Raw genomic sequence first — 13,622 nt, forward strand, 5'->3', positions numbered from 1 at the left:
AGCATGTGCCACCATGCCCAGCTAATTTTGTATTTTTAGTAGAGACGGGGTTTCTCCATGTTGGTCAGGCTGGTCTCGAACTCCCGACATCAGGTGATCCGCCCGCCTCGGCCTCCCAAAGTGCTGGGATTACAGGCGTGAGCCACCGCACCCGGCCAAGGGAGGGGTGAAGAATTTGGGTACTGCTTGAATGAGGGCCACGTGGGGCCACTTCAGCGATAGTTTCTGTGGTTTACGGCCTGTGGTGTCTTCCCTTCCCTGCAACACTCTCGTGGGTGCCGTATTGATGAAACATGAAAACAAGATGGCGTCGTTAGGAGACTCCGAGGGAGGCAGCAGGAAGATCCGTGTGGCATCTCGAAGGTACGGCGTGTTCTCCACAACTCTCCCAGGCCACGAGGAAAGATGAGTCAGCCTGCTCTGAATTCTCCAGGGCAGTCAGGGCACAAGTCAAAGGGCTTCCAATCAGACTTAAAGAGATCACACAGGAAGTCCTGACGTTCACCGCGAGGAGGGCTCTGTGTGGGCCAACATGCCACCCATGGGTGCTCTGGAAAATCGTGTGAAGACGGTCCAGTGGGGAGAGTTAGGGAGCCCTGAAAGCGAGTCTAAGGTCAGATTCTGCCAAGTACCTCATTTGCAAACAAGCCCTAAAGATACCCCCAAAAGATATAGGACCTTATCTGGAAATAGGGTACTTGCAGATATAATCAGGTTAAGATGAGGTCATCCAGGAGTAGGGCAGGCTATAAATCCAGTGCGTGGTGTCCTTATAGGAGAAGAGAAGGGGAAAGACAGAGAAAATGCACAGACAGAAGGCCACGTGGAGACGGACGCAGGGACTGGAGGGAGGCAGCCACAAGCCCAGGGATGCCTGGAGCCCTCAAGGAGCTGGGAGAGGCAGGAAGGGTCCTCCCCTACAGCCTCAAGAGGGAGCACAGCCCTCTGACTTCTGCCCCAGCACTGTAAGGATAAATATCTTTTAAGCCCCCTGTTTGCCAGAGCAGCCCCAGAAAACTCACACACACCCTGTTCTGCAGGCTCCTGGGAGTGTAGGTCTCATTGAGGGCAGACAGAGACCAGACTGTGCACCCCTTAGAGTCCGCACTGGGAATAGGTCTCATTGAGGGCAGACACAGACCACACTGTGCACCCTTTAGAGTCCGCATTGGGACCCCAGACATCCTAAATCAGTGTGTGGTCCGAGGACAGTTGGAGAGCCATGTCTGGACCATCCCTGTGGCTGCGGCCTGAGTGCCGGCCTGCACCGGGTCTTATGCTTACAGCCTGAGCCTGCAGGGGTGAGAGGGGCTGGCGTATCTCAGACAACCTCCTGATAGTGGGGTAAACCGAAAATAGAATTCTAAGCCCCTCAGCTGACTGAATGGACCCCTTTTTAGCCAAGGGGATCCCAAAGAAACTTGAAAAGCTAGCTCAGGCTGTGACAGGAAGAGGGGGGTCTCTGCATCATAAACAAGGTAAAGAAAAAAGTGCTGTGCTTTTGATGTGCAGATACATAAACACCTCAATGCCTTAAGGAGCAGTATTGCTGCCAGCATGTCCCACCTCCAGCCCTAAGGCGGTTTTCCCCTATCTCAGTAGATGGAACATACAGTCGGCTTTACACCGAGACATTCCGTTGCCCAGGGACTAGCAGGAGACAGATGCCTTCCTCTGATCTCAACTGCAAAGAGGCGTTCCTTCCTCTTTTACTCATCCTCCTCAGCACAGACCCTTTACGGGTGTTGGGCTGGGGAACGGTCAGGTCTTTCCCTTCCCACAAGGCCATATTTCAGGGTATCACATGGGGAGAAACCTTGGACAATACCTGGCTTTCCTAGGCAGAGGTCCCTGCGGCCTTCTGCAGTGTTTGTGTCTCTGGGTACTTGAGATTAGGGAGTGGTGATGACTCTTAACCAAGCATGCTGCCTTCAAGCATGTGTTTAACAAAGCACACCCTGCACAGCCCTTAATCCATTTAACCCTGAGTTAACACAGCACACGTTTCAGGAAGCACAGGGTTGGGGGTAGGGTTACAGATTAACAGCATCTCAAGGCAGAAGAATTTTTCTTAGTACAGAACAAAACGGAGTCTCTTATGTCGACTTCTTTCTACACAGACACAGTAACAATCTGATCTCTCTTTCTTTTCCCCACACGGGCATACGACTATGACCTGCAGACGGGCAGCATCCGTGGGCACCAGCATCCCCCTTAATCGTGGCCCCAGCCCGCCATCCGCTCACCCCCAAGAGGGCTGATGAGGCAGTGAGGGTCCTGGTGCTTCACTCTGCCCCTCAATGCCTAGGGGAGCTCGGGGTCCTCGCACTGGGGGCTTGATGCTTCAGGGGCTCAGCTCCCTCTCCTATGAGGGTCCTCTGTGGGGTCTGGCAGTGGGGAAGTCCTGTCCCTCGGGCATTTTCCAAACAACCAGCCCCACTCACCAGGCCAGCCATAAGCCAAGGGGCAGCTTTTTCATGCTGTACACACCATAAACGTGCCCTGGGGACAGAATTGTTTTAACACCTTGGCAAGTGCCCAGGACAGCTGAGTTACAGGCTATGAAAAGTGGACCTGTCCATCCACCCTGTGCAGGGAGGGAGCCACGATCCCACGGTGGCTACATCAGGGACACAGGGTCACGGCAGGGTCTGACATTCGCTCTGTGGTCCGTGTCCCCTCTCCTCGTCACCCAGTGTGATCAGATCAGAGATTCTGGGTCGGGTGGGGGCCTGACATCCACTCTTTGTGAGTGTCCCCTCTCCTCATGGTCATGAGTATGTCACACGGTGAGATCACATCACAGATGCTGGGGCCTGAGGTCCACCCTGGGTATCGGTGGGGATGAGGCCATCCTGGATGTTGATTGTGACAAGGTTATCTCTGCTTGTTAGGGGGACAAGGTCATCCCTGGGTGCTTATTGGGACAAGGTCAGTCCTGGATGTTGGTGAGGACAAGGTCATCCCAGATGTTGATGGGGACAAGATTATCCTCGGACATTGGTGAGAACAAGGTCATCTCTGCATGTTTGGTGAATGTTGATGGGGACGAGGTCATCTCCACATGTGGGTGGGGACGAGGTCATTCTGGGTGTTGATTGGGACGAGGTTATCCCTGGACGTTGATTGGGACAAGGTTATCCCTGGATGTTGGTGAGAACAAGGTCATCTCTGCATGTCGGTGGGAACGAGGTCATCCGGGATGGTGATTAGGACAAGGCTATCTCTGCATGTCGGTGGGGACCAGGTGATCCTGGATGTTGATTCGGACAAGGTTATCTCTGCTTGTTGGTGGGGACAAGGTCATCGCTGGGTGCTTATCGGGACAAGATCAGTCCTGGATGTTGGTGAGGACAAGATTATCCCTGGACGTTGGTGAGAACAAGGTCATCTCTGCATGTTTGGTGAATGTTGATGGGGACGAGGTCATCTCCACATATGGGTGGGGACGAGGTCATTCTGGGTGTTGATTGGGACGAGGTTATCCCTGGACGTTGATTGGGACAAGGTTATCCCTGGATGTTGGTGAGACATCTCTGCATGTCGGTGGGAACGAGGTCATCCGGGATGGTGATTAGGACAAGGCTATCTCTGCATGTCGGTGGGGACGAGGTCATCCTGGATGTTGATTGGGACAAGGTTATCTCTGCTTGTTAGGGGGACAAGGTCATCCCTGGGTGCTTATCGGGACAAGGTCAGTCCTGGATGTTGGTGAGGACAAGGTCATCCCAGATGTTGATGGGGACAAGATTATCCTCGGACATTGGTGAGAACAAGGTCATCTCTGCATGTTTGGTGAATGTTGATGGGGACGAGGTCATCTCCACATGTGGGTGGGGACGAGGTCATTCTGGGTGTTGATTGGGACGAGGTTATCCCTGGACGTTGATTGGGACAAGGTTATCCCTGGAGGTTGGTGAGAACAAGGTCATCTCTGCATGTCGGTGGGAACGAGGTCATCCGGGATGGTGATTAGGACAAGGCTATCTCTGCATGTCGGTGGGGACCAGGTGATCCTGGATGTTGATTGGGACAAGGTTATCTCTGCTTGTTAGGGGGACAAGGTCATCCCTGGGTGCTTATCGGGACAAGGTCAGTCCTGGATGTTGGTGAGGACAAGGTCATCCCAGATGTTGATGGGGACAAGATTATCCTCGGACATTGGTGAGAACAAGGTCATCTCTGCATGTTTGGTGAATGTTGATGGGGACGAGGTCATCTCCACATGTGGGTGGGGACGAAGTCATTCTGGGTGTTGATTGGGACGAGGTTATCCCTGGACGTTGATTGGGACAAGGTTATCCCTGGATGTTGGTGAGACATCTCTGCATGTCGGTGGGAACGAGGTCATCCGGGATGGTGATTAGGACAAGGCTATCTCTGCATGTCGGTGGGGACGAGGTCATCCTGGATGTTGATTGGGACAAGGTTATCTCTGCTTGTTAGGGGGACAAGGTCATCCCTGGGTGCTTATCGGGACAAGGTCAGTCCTGGATGTTGGTGAGGACAAGGTCATCCCAGATGTTGATGGGGACAAGATTATCCTCGGACATTGGTGAGAACAAGGTCATCTCTGCATGTTTGGTGAATGTTGATGGGGACGAGGTCATCTCCACATGTGGGTGGGGACGAGGTCATTCTGGGTGTTGATTGGGACGAGGTTATCCCTGGACGTTGATTGGGACAAGGTTATCCCTGGATGTTGGTGAGACATCTCTGCATGTCGGTGGGAACGAGGTCATCCGGGATGGTGATTAGGACAAGGCTATCTCTGCATGTCGGTGGGGACCAGGTGATCCTGGATGTTGATTGGGACAAGGTTATCTCTGCTTGTTGGTGGGGACAAGGTCATCGCTGGGTGCTTATTGGGACAAGGTCAGTCCTGGATGTTGGTGAGGACAAGGTCATCCCAGATGTTGATGGGGACAAGATTATCCTCGGACATTGGTGAGAACAAGGTCATCTCTGCATGTTTGGTGAATGTTGATGGGGACGAGGTCATCTCCACATGTGGGTGGGGACGAGGTCATTCTGGGTGTTGATTGGGACGAGGTTATCCCTGGACGTTGATTGGGACAAGGTTATCCCTGGATGTTGGTGAGAACAAGGTCATCTCTGCATGTCGGTGGGAACGAGGTCATCCGGGATGGTGATTAGGACAAGGCTATCTCTGCATGTCGGTGGGGACCAGGTGATCCTGGATGTTGATTGGGACAAGGTTATCTCTGCTTGTTGGTGGGGACAAGGTCATCGCTGGGTGCTTATCGGGACAAGATCAGTCCTGGATGTTGGTGAGGACAAGATTATCCCTGGACGTTGGTGAGAACAAGGTCATCTCTGCATGTTTGGTGAATGCTGATGAGGACAAGGTCATCTCCGCATGTGGGTGGGGACAAGCTCATCCTGGATGTTGATTGGGAAAAGGTTATCCCTGGATGTTGGTGGGGACCAGGTCATCCTGCGTGTTGGCAAGGACCGCCACATCCCGTTTCCCTGGTAAAGACATCTTTTTTCTAGCAGGATGGGCCACTGGAGCAGGGATAACTCTCAGTTCCCAGCTGGTGGACAGCCAAGTCTCCAGTTTTCTGGTGTCTGTCCTCGGGGCCATGTTCTTTCTTCTCATTTCCACCTGAGGAAAGAAAGGCCAAGGTACAAGGCCTTCCACCAGGTGTCACTGGGGTTTCTGGGCAGGAAGTGCTTTGGGTCGGGAGAGAAGTCTTCCATCTACCACGAAGTCAACAGGTGTAAATCAAGGCTTCGTTCATAATCCTCAGTAGGAACTAGGAGAGAGATTGGATGCTGTTTAAAGGGTGATGTCCTTGGGCCGGCGTTTGAGGAGATGTGTGCCCTGGTCAGCTGTATTTGGGGACATTAATTTTCAGCCTACAGCTGTTCGCCAAAGGGGGTCGGTACGCATCAGGATCCAGCCAGGCCCAAGGCTCCCAGCGAGCTGGGTGCACCTCGTCCAGGCTCCACTCACATCCAGGAGGGGGCAAGGGCCTGCCTGAGGTCTGCCTGAGGTCTGCCTGCTGCTGGCACTCACCAGGGCTGGGAAGGGGACTCCAGGCATCCCTGGGCTTGTGGCCGTACCAGTCCAGTCTCTGCCTCCGTCTCCACGTGGCCTCCTCCTCCGTGTCTGTGTCTCCTCTTCTGTGTCTTAGAAGGACACTGGTGATTGGATGTAGGGCCTACCCTAACCTGCTCTGACCTACTAATTACCTCTGCAAACACCCTATTTCTGAATAAGGTCCCATTCTGAGACCCTACTTGACATGAATGTTGGGGGACTACAGAGTTCACTAGAGCAGGTGCGGCTGGGCCTGGCTGGGCAGGTGCCACAGAGACACTCTTGCTGCCCAGGGGGGTGGGCCCGGGGTCAGGCTGAACGGCCAGGCAGGCGGCCTGGGGTGCTCAGGCTCAGCCCTCACGATCGCTCACAGGGAAGGTGCTGTGCACAGTGGAGCTGCCTGCGTTCAGGGTCACCGCCTGCTGTTTCGGGGCACCTGACTACGATGACCTCTACGTGACCTCCGCGGCGGACGGCCTGAGTCCTGAACCATTCAGAGGCTGGAAGGAAGTCACAGAGCTGTAAAGACTCCACGCACTCAGGCTGATTGGTTGTGGACAGCTGGTCTCCCATCTGCCAAAGGGAGTAGCCTCTGCTCCTTTTATTGCTTAGGTGTCCAAAGTTAGGGTTTTCCTGTCTTTTTGTTTTCTTCTTTTTTTTTTGGTGAGATGGAGATTTACTCTTGTTGCCCAGGCTGGAGTGCAGTGGCGAGATCTCGGTTCACCACATCCTCCGCCTCCCGGGTTCAAGCAATTCTCCTGCCTCAGCCTTCCGAGTAGCTGGGACTACAGGCACGTGTCACCACGCCTGGCTAATTTTGTATTCTTAGTAGAGATGGGGTTTCACCATGTTGCCCAGGCTGGTCTCGAACTCCTGACCTCAGGTAATTCCACCCGCCTCGGCCTCCCAAAGTGCTGGGATTACAGGTGTGGGCCACCGTGCCCAGCCTGATTTTCCTTTCAATTTAGCTCTAGGAAGTCAATGTGAAACAGCCTTAGGTTTCCTGGCTCCAGACGCTCTTCCTGCCTCAGACCCTCGTCTCCTGCATCAAACCCTCTTCTCCAGCCTCAGACCCTCCCCTCCCGCCTCAGACCCTCCCCTCCCGCCTCGGACCCTCCCCTCCCGCCTCGGACCCTCATCTCCCGCCTCGGACCCTCTTCTCCCGCCTCAGACCCTCCTCTCCCGCCTCAGATCCTCCTCTCCCGCCTCGGACCTTCATCTCCCGCCTCGGACCCTCTTCTCCCGCCTCAGACCCTCGCCTCCCACCTCCAGACCCTCCTCTCCCGCCTCAGACCCTCTTCTCCCACCTCAGACCCTCATCTACCACCTCAGACCCTCCTCTCCCGCCTCCAGACCCTCGTCTCCTGCCTCTGGACCCTCTTCAGCTTGAGGGAGTCATTGTCCCACTGGAAGGTATTCCAGATGCTATTTCCTGGAATCCTTCATGACAAACTCCAGCCCCACCAAGTCCGATCACAGGTGTCCCTGGGGGACAGCTTCCACCACCCACCACCCCCCCCACACACACACACAGACACCCTGGGACACAGGCCTCCGTGAGGAACAACACACACCCCACTACACACACACACACACACACACACACACACATGCACAGAAAACCTAGAACACAGTCCTTCTTGAGGGAGAGCTGCAACCGCACCACACACCTGCACACACTCACCCCGGGACACAGGCCTCCTTGAGGGACAGCACCTACCCACCACCTCCTCCAGCTCTGCGTTCCCAAGGCCCGGGCGTGTGGATTTGGGGTTCGTGTTTCTCCGAACCTGTGGCTTCTTCTGGCCTGGCCCACCCAGGTCTCCCAGGCAGCCTTTCCGAAGCCCCTGGGTGTCCTCATGAGCCTGAGGGTGGCCGCTGTATACTGGTGACTGTGGTCTCCACCTGTGGGGCTGGAACCTCACAAGGGGGTGGCCACCTCTGGAGGCTCTGCTGTGTGGACGTGGGAGGCCTCCGAGCCTTTCTGAACCGCTAACTCTGCACCCGCAAAGGTGGGCACCTGGAGACTCCTCTGGGGGGCTGAGGGCTGGTGTCTGCCGGTGGCTGGGGGCTCACAAGAGGTAACCCTGCATTCCTTTCCAACGCTGCCTCAGGCTTGCTTGCTTGAAACCACTCTTGGTGGACAATTTATGCCAGAAAAATTGGCCAACACCAGAAGACAGCACTTGTATCCTTCAGAGAGCCACACAGCCTGACCCTGAGATGTAACGCACCGTGTCCAGAGTTAGGGGGGTCCTAAATGCGATGACACGTGTCCTTCTAGGAGACAGGAAAGGAGACACAGACACAGACAAGGAGGCCACGTGGAGATGGAGGCAGAGACTGGAGTGACGCGGCCACAAGCCCAGGGATGCCTGGAGCCCCCGGGAGCTGGGAGAGGCGGGAAGGACCCTCCCCTAGGGCTTCTGGAGGGAGCACAGCCCTGAGACACCTTCATCTGTTTCTTCTGCCCTCCGACCGGCACCGTTCTCGCCAGCACGGCAGGGGACGGCTGCCTCCTGTCTGACCCTGGGGAGCTCCAGAGAAGCCCCCACGTACCTGCCTTTCTCTCTGGCCAGCCCCGTGGCCGCGGGGACACTGACGTCCATATGGATGCTCGTGAAGCTGGGCCTTCCTCAAGGCACCCCCAGCAGCATCTGGGAGGATAGAGGAGCCGTCAGGACCCTCCGTGAGGGCCGACCCCCGCCCCACCCAGCAAGAACGCAGACTGTCAGCGCTGTCCTCAACACGGTGTGCCCGACACGGTGGGAAGGAGGCAGAGGCCCCGAACACCACCTGGGATGGCACAGCCGGCCCCTGCCCCACCCACAGAGCTGGGCTCTGCCGCTGGGACCTGACTGTGGCCACTGCCCTCCCAGGGCGATCGAGGGTGGGGGCTGAGCACGGGGATTCCACAGACCATCCTGCTCTTCCCCGACCCTAACCCTGGCCCCCGGCCAGCCTGGGAGGTGCTGCCTGACCTTGCAATGGGTGTATGGGTATGTATGAGTTGGGAGCCCTTGGGGGAGTCCCAGGGAGGGGCTGGGAACCCCTAGGGGAAATGGTGGAGGCCCCCACGTCCATGGGGTGGGTGTGGGGGTGTCTGTGTGAACCAGCTCGTGGAGATACCCCCATGCTCAGCGCCATCGACTCAGAGGTGCAGCACGGAGGCCCCTCCGGTGATGTGAGCAAGCTGGGCACCCAGCTGGGCTCCGGCAGGGCTGGGCTTGCCCCTCATGTCAGCAACCTGCCTCATCTCTCCTGAACCTCAGTTTGGTCACCCGTGAGGTGGGAGGGGACCCGCCTGGGAGTCAGCAGAGGGTCTCTGGGACCTGCCTTGCAACGGCTTTGCACACACGTCACCTGCATGCATGGTGCATTCATAAGACAGCACAGGCCGTCATCAGAGGAAGGGACACACAAAGTGTGCTCTGTCCACACAGTGGAATAGTACGCAGCCATGAAAAGGAACGGGGTTCTGACACAGGCTGCAGCGTGGATGAACCCTGGGGACACTGTGCTCAGTGAGAGAAGCCAGACACAAGAGGACGGCGGAGCCTTCCGTCTCTAGGAAATGTGCAGAACAGGTGATGCCACAGAAACAGAACCTGAGTTTGTGGTTGTCAGGGGTCTGCAGAGTGACTGCCTAACGGGTGTAGGGACTCCTTGTGGAGTCATGAGAATGTGCTGGAGCTAGAGAGTGGGGGTAGCTACAGAGAGTGGGGGTAGCTAGAGACAGGTGGAGGGTGCATCTCACAGCGAGTGTTTGTGGAAGAGAGAGCAACTCCGTCTGGGATGCTAAATCCGCCTGTTCACTTCTGGTCAACCCCTGTTCTGGGAAGGCCTCTAAGGTGATTGCTGCTTTCTCCAATGAGACCTTAAATCTCGCCCTTGGGTCAAAATAGTCTGGACCATAAACCCTGCCCTGGGGCAGGTGCACGTGGCTGTGCCTGAGGCACCTTCCCTGACCCTGAGGGTCCCCCTCCCTCCCACCAACGTTTTCCTGCATATTCCTCCCTAGGGTGAAGCCGTGTCTGCGGGGATGACCAGGATCCACTCTCCTCGCAGACACGGCTTCTGTTCCTACGTCTCTGCTAAGTGTTTCTTTCAGAGAATCTGGATTAGTCAGCTACTTTCTTCAGCTCTCAGCTTCCTCGGCCTCTGGGGTGTGGTTTGCACAGACCTGGCCCCTGTGGAAACGTGCTAAATGCTAGTGAATTGACCCATTAGAATAGTTAATTCTGGCCGGGCACAGTGAAAATAGTTAATTGTGGCCGGGAGTGGTGGCTCACGCCTGTAATTCCAGCACTTTGGGAGGCCGAGGCGGGCGGATCATGAGGTCAGGAGTTTGAGACCATTCTGGCTAACACAGTGAAACCCCGTCTCTACTAAAAATACAAAAAATCAGCCGGGCGTCGTGGCGGGAGCTTGCAGTCCCAGCTACTCGGGAGGCTGAGGCAGGAGAATGGTGTGAACCCGGGAGGCGGAGCTTGCAGTGAGCTGAGATCACGCCACTGCACTCCAGCCTGGGAAACACAGAGAGACTGTCTCAAAAAAAAAAAAAAAAAAAAAAAAAAAAAAAAAAAATCATGCCTGTAATCCCAGCACTTTGGGAGGCTGAGGCAGGTGGATCACGAGGTCAGGAGTTCAAGACCAGCCTGGCCAAGATGGTGAAACCCTGTCTCTACAAAACATGCAAAAATTAGCCCGGCGTGTTGGCGGTCGCTTATACTCCCAGCTACTCGAGAGGCTGAGGCAGAGAATTGCGTGAACCCAGGAGGCGGAGGTTGCAGTGAGCCGAGATCGTGCCACTGCACGCCAGTCTGGGCAACAAGAGCGAAACTCCATCTCAAAATAATAATAATTAATAATAAAGATAATAGGGTCTCAGACCGCACCTCATGAAGCCCAGGGATGGGCTTATGGGATGGGCCCCGCAGTGAGGTGTGTGGGTTCCAAGCAGTTCTCTGCAGGCACAGAGCACCTTGGGAATCAGCAGGGAAAATGGTTCTGGGCAGGCTCCGGCCCTGACATGGACCTGGGGTTCCGGGGACCCCTCTTCAGGGCCAGCCAGGCCCCCTTGTGCCTGTGCCCCTCTGGCGACGTACCCAGGCCGTTGCATGGTGTGTCTGTTCTTCCCACCGCCTGCAGGTGGTGCACGGCGTCTGCCTGGGACGAGGACTCCGGAGGCTTCCGTGGAATCTGAGTCACTGCCTTCCAAGGCTGGCACCTCCTGCCCCTGCTGTCCTTTGATCTTGGGGTTCCCGTCCCAGCCACGGCTGTGACCTCGCGCCCCCAGGAGCTGGGTTTTCTTTATCCTGCTTTGTCTTCCTGTCACCGTCCAAGGGGCTCACCTCGCCGGCTGCGTAGACAGAGTGATTTATCACAACCACACAGCCGCAATCGGAGCCAGCTGCGTGGGAGGCTGGAGTTTTGTTATTCCTCAAATCCGTCTCCCCCAAGACCCTGGGATTAGAGTTTTTCAGGATAATTTGGTGGGTGGGAGGTCAGAAAGTGGGGTGAATCAGTTCCTGGGTGGGGGCCGGAGACCAGATGAGCGGGTTGATCATCTGGGTGGTGCCAGCTGATGCGTCCAGTGCAGGGTCTGTGACATACCTCAGCACGGATCGTAGGGTTCACAATACTGATGTGATTCCGCAGGAGCAATTTGAGGAGGGTTGGAATGTTGTAGCCTCCAGCGGCCTGAGTCCTAAACCATCATTTCTAATCCAGTGGCTAATCTGTTCGTCCTGTCCCCAGGCAAGAAGGAGGTTTGCACTGGGAAAGGGCTATTATCTTTGTTTCAAAGCTCAACTATAAACTAAGATCCTTCCAAAGACAGTGTGGCCCACACCCAGGAGTGAAGAAGGACAGCTTGGAGACAGCTCGGAGACAGCTTGCAGACAGTTTGGAAGTTCGAAGCAAGACGGAAGGTGAGGTCAGATACCTTCACTGCCTTAATGTTCTCACTTACAATTTTGTGAGGCCGGGCGTGGTGGCTCATGCCTGTAATCCAGCACTCTAGGAGGCTGAGGTGGGTGGATCACAGGGCCAGGAGTTCGAGACCAGCCTGGCCAATGTGGTGAAACCCGGTCTCTACTAATAATATCAAAACTAGCCGAGTGTGGTGGTAGGCGCATGTGGTCCCAGCTACCCAGGAGACTGACACAGGAGAATGGCTTGATCCTGAGAGGTGGAGGTTGCAGTGAGCTGAGATCGCGCCACTGCACTGCAGCCTGGGCGACAGATCGAGACTCTGTCTAAAAAAAGAAAAATTTTTTTTGCAAAAGTAGTTTCGATCTCAGGGAGTAGAGCCCTTTCCTGTGGGACCCGCCTGGCCCAGCTCCCTGGCTCCCTCCCTGCCTGGTGGCCCTGCAGGATGCCAGGGGTGGGGGGTCTCTGGGGGTTACCATGGAGGCCCCACCTGTTCCCGGGGGCTGCCTTGAGGGCCCCCACACACGGGGAGCTGAGGACCTCAGAGGAAGAGTTCCTGCTAGGGTCAGTTGAGGTTATCTGTAGTTAATTTTTATCTAAAAGGTGATGCAAGCTTATTTTAAAAATGCAAACAGGCCGGTGAAGTGGTTCACGCCTGTAATCCCAGCATTTTGGGAGGCTGAGGTGGGGGTATCGCTTGAGCCCCAGATTTAGAGACCAGCCTGGGTGACATAGCGAGGTCCTGTGTCTACAAAAAAATAATAATTCTATTCATACTCAATACTTATTCTTAATCATTCAACTTGCAGTTTAATTAATCATTGAATTTTACATTCAAGTTGCATTTTTGTTTTTAATCATTCAATGTGAAATTATAAAATGTTGGCCAGGCGCGGTGGCTCACGCTTGTAATCCCAGCACTTTGGGAGGCCGAGGCGGGCGGATCACGAGGTCAGGAGATTGAGGCCATGGTGAAACCCCGTCTCTACTAAAAATACAAAAAGAAAATTTGCCGGGCGCGGTGGTGGGCGCCTGTAGTCCCAGCTACTCGGAGAGGCTGAGGCAGGAGAATGGCGTGAACCCGGGAGGCGGAGCTTGCAGTGAGCCGAGATTGCGCCACTGCACTCCAGCCTGGGTGACAGAGTGAGACTCCGTCTCAAAAAAAAAAAAAAAAAAAAAAAAAAAAAAAAGAAATTATAAAATGTCAACTTACCCATTTCAAAGTGTGCCCTGCGGCGGCATTTAGTACAGTCACAAGCTTGGCAAGATCTTTTTTTTTTTTTTTTTTTAAGATAGTCTGTCTCTGTAGCTCTGTCCCCCAGGCTGGAGTGCAGTGGTGCGATCTTGGCTCACCACAACCTCCACGTCCCGGGTTCAAGCAATTCTCCTGCCTCAGCCTCTGGAGTAGCTGGGATTACAGACGTGCACCACCACGCCCGGCTAATTTTTGTATTTTTAGTAGAGACGGGGTTTCACCATGTTGGCCAGGCTGGTCTCAAACTCCTGACCTCAGGTGATCCGCCCCCGTTGGCCTCCCAAAGTGCTGGAATTACAGGTGTGAGCCACCGTGCCTGGCCCTGCAACCTGTTTTTTATTTTTTTTTTAGACGGAGTCTCGCTGT

The sequence above is a fragment of the Symphalangus syndactylus genome, chromosome X, assembly GCF_028878055.3.
Source record: "Symphalangus syndactylus isolate Jambi chromosome X, NHGRI_mSymSyn1-v2.1_pri, whole genome shotgun sequence".
NCBI classification, from domain to species: Eukaryota; Metazoa; Chordata; class Mammalia; order Primates; family Hylobatidae; genus Symphalangus; species Symphalangus syndactylus.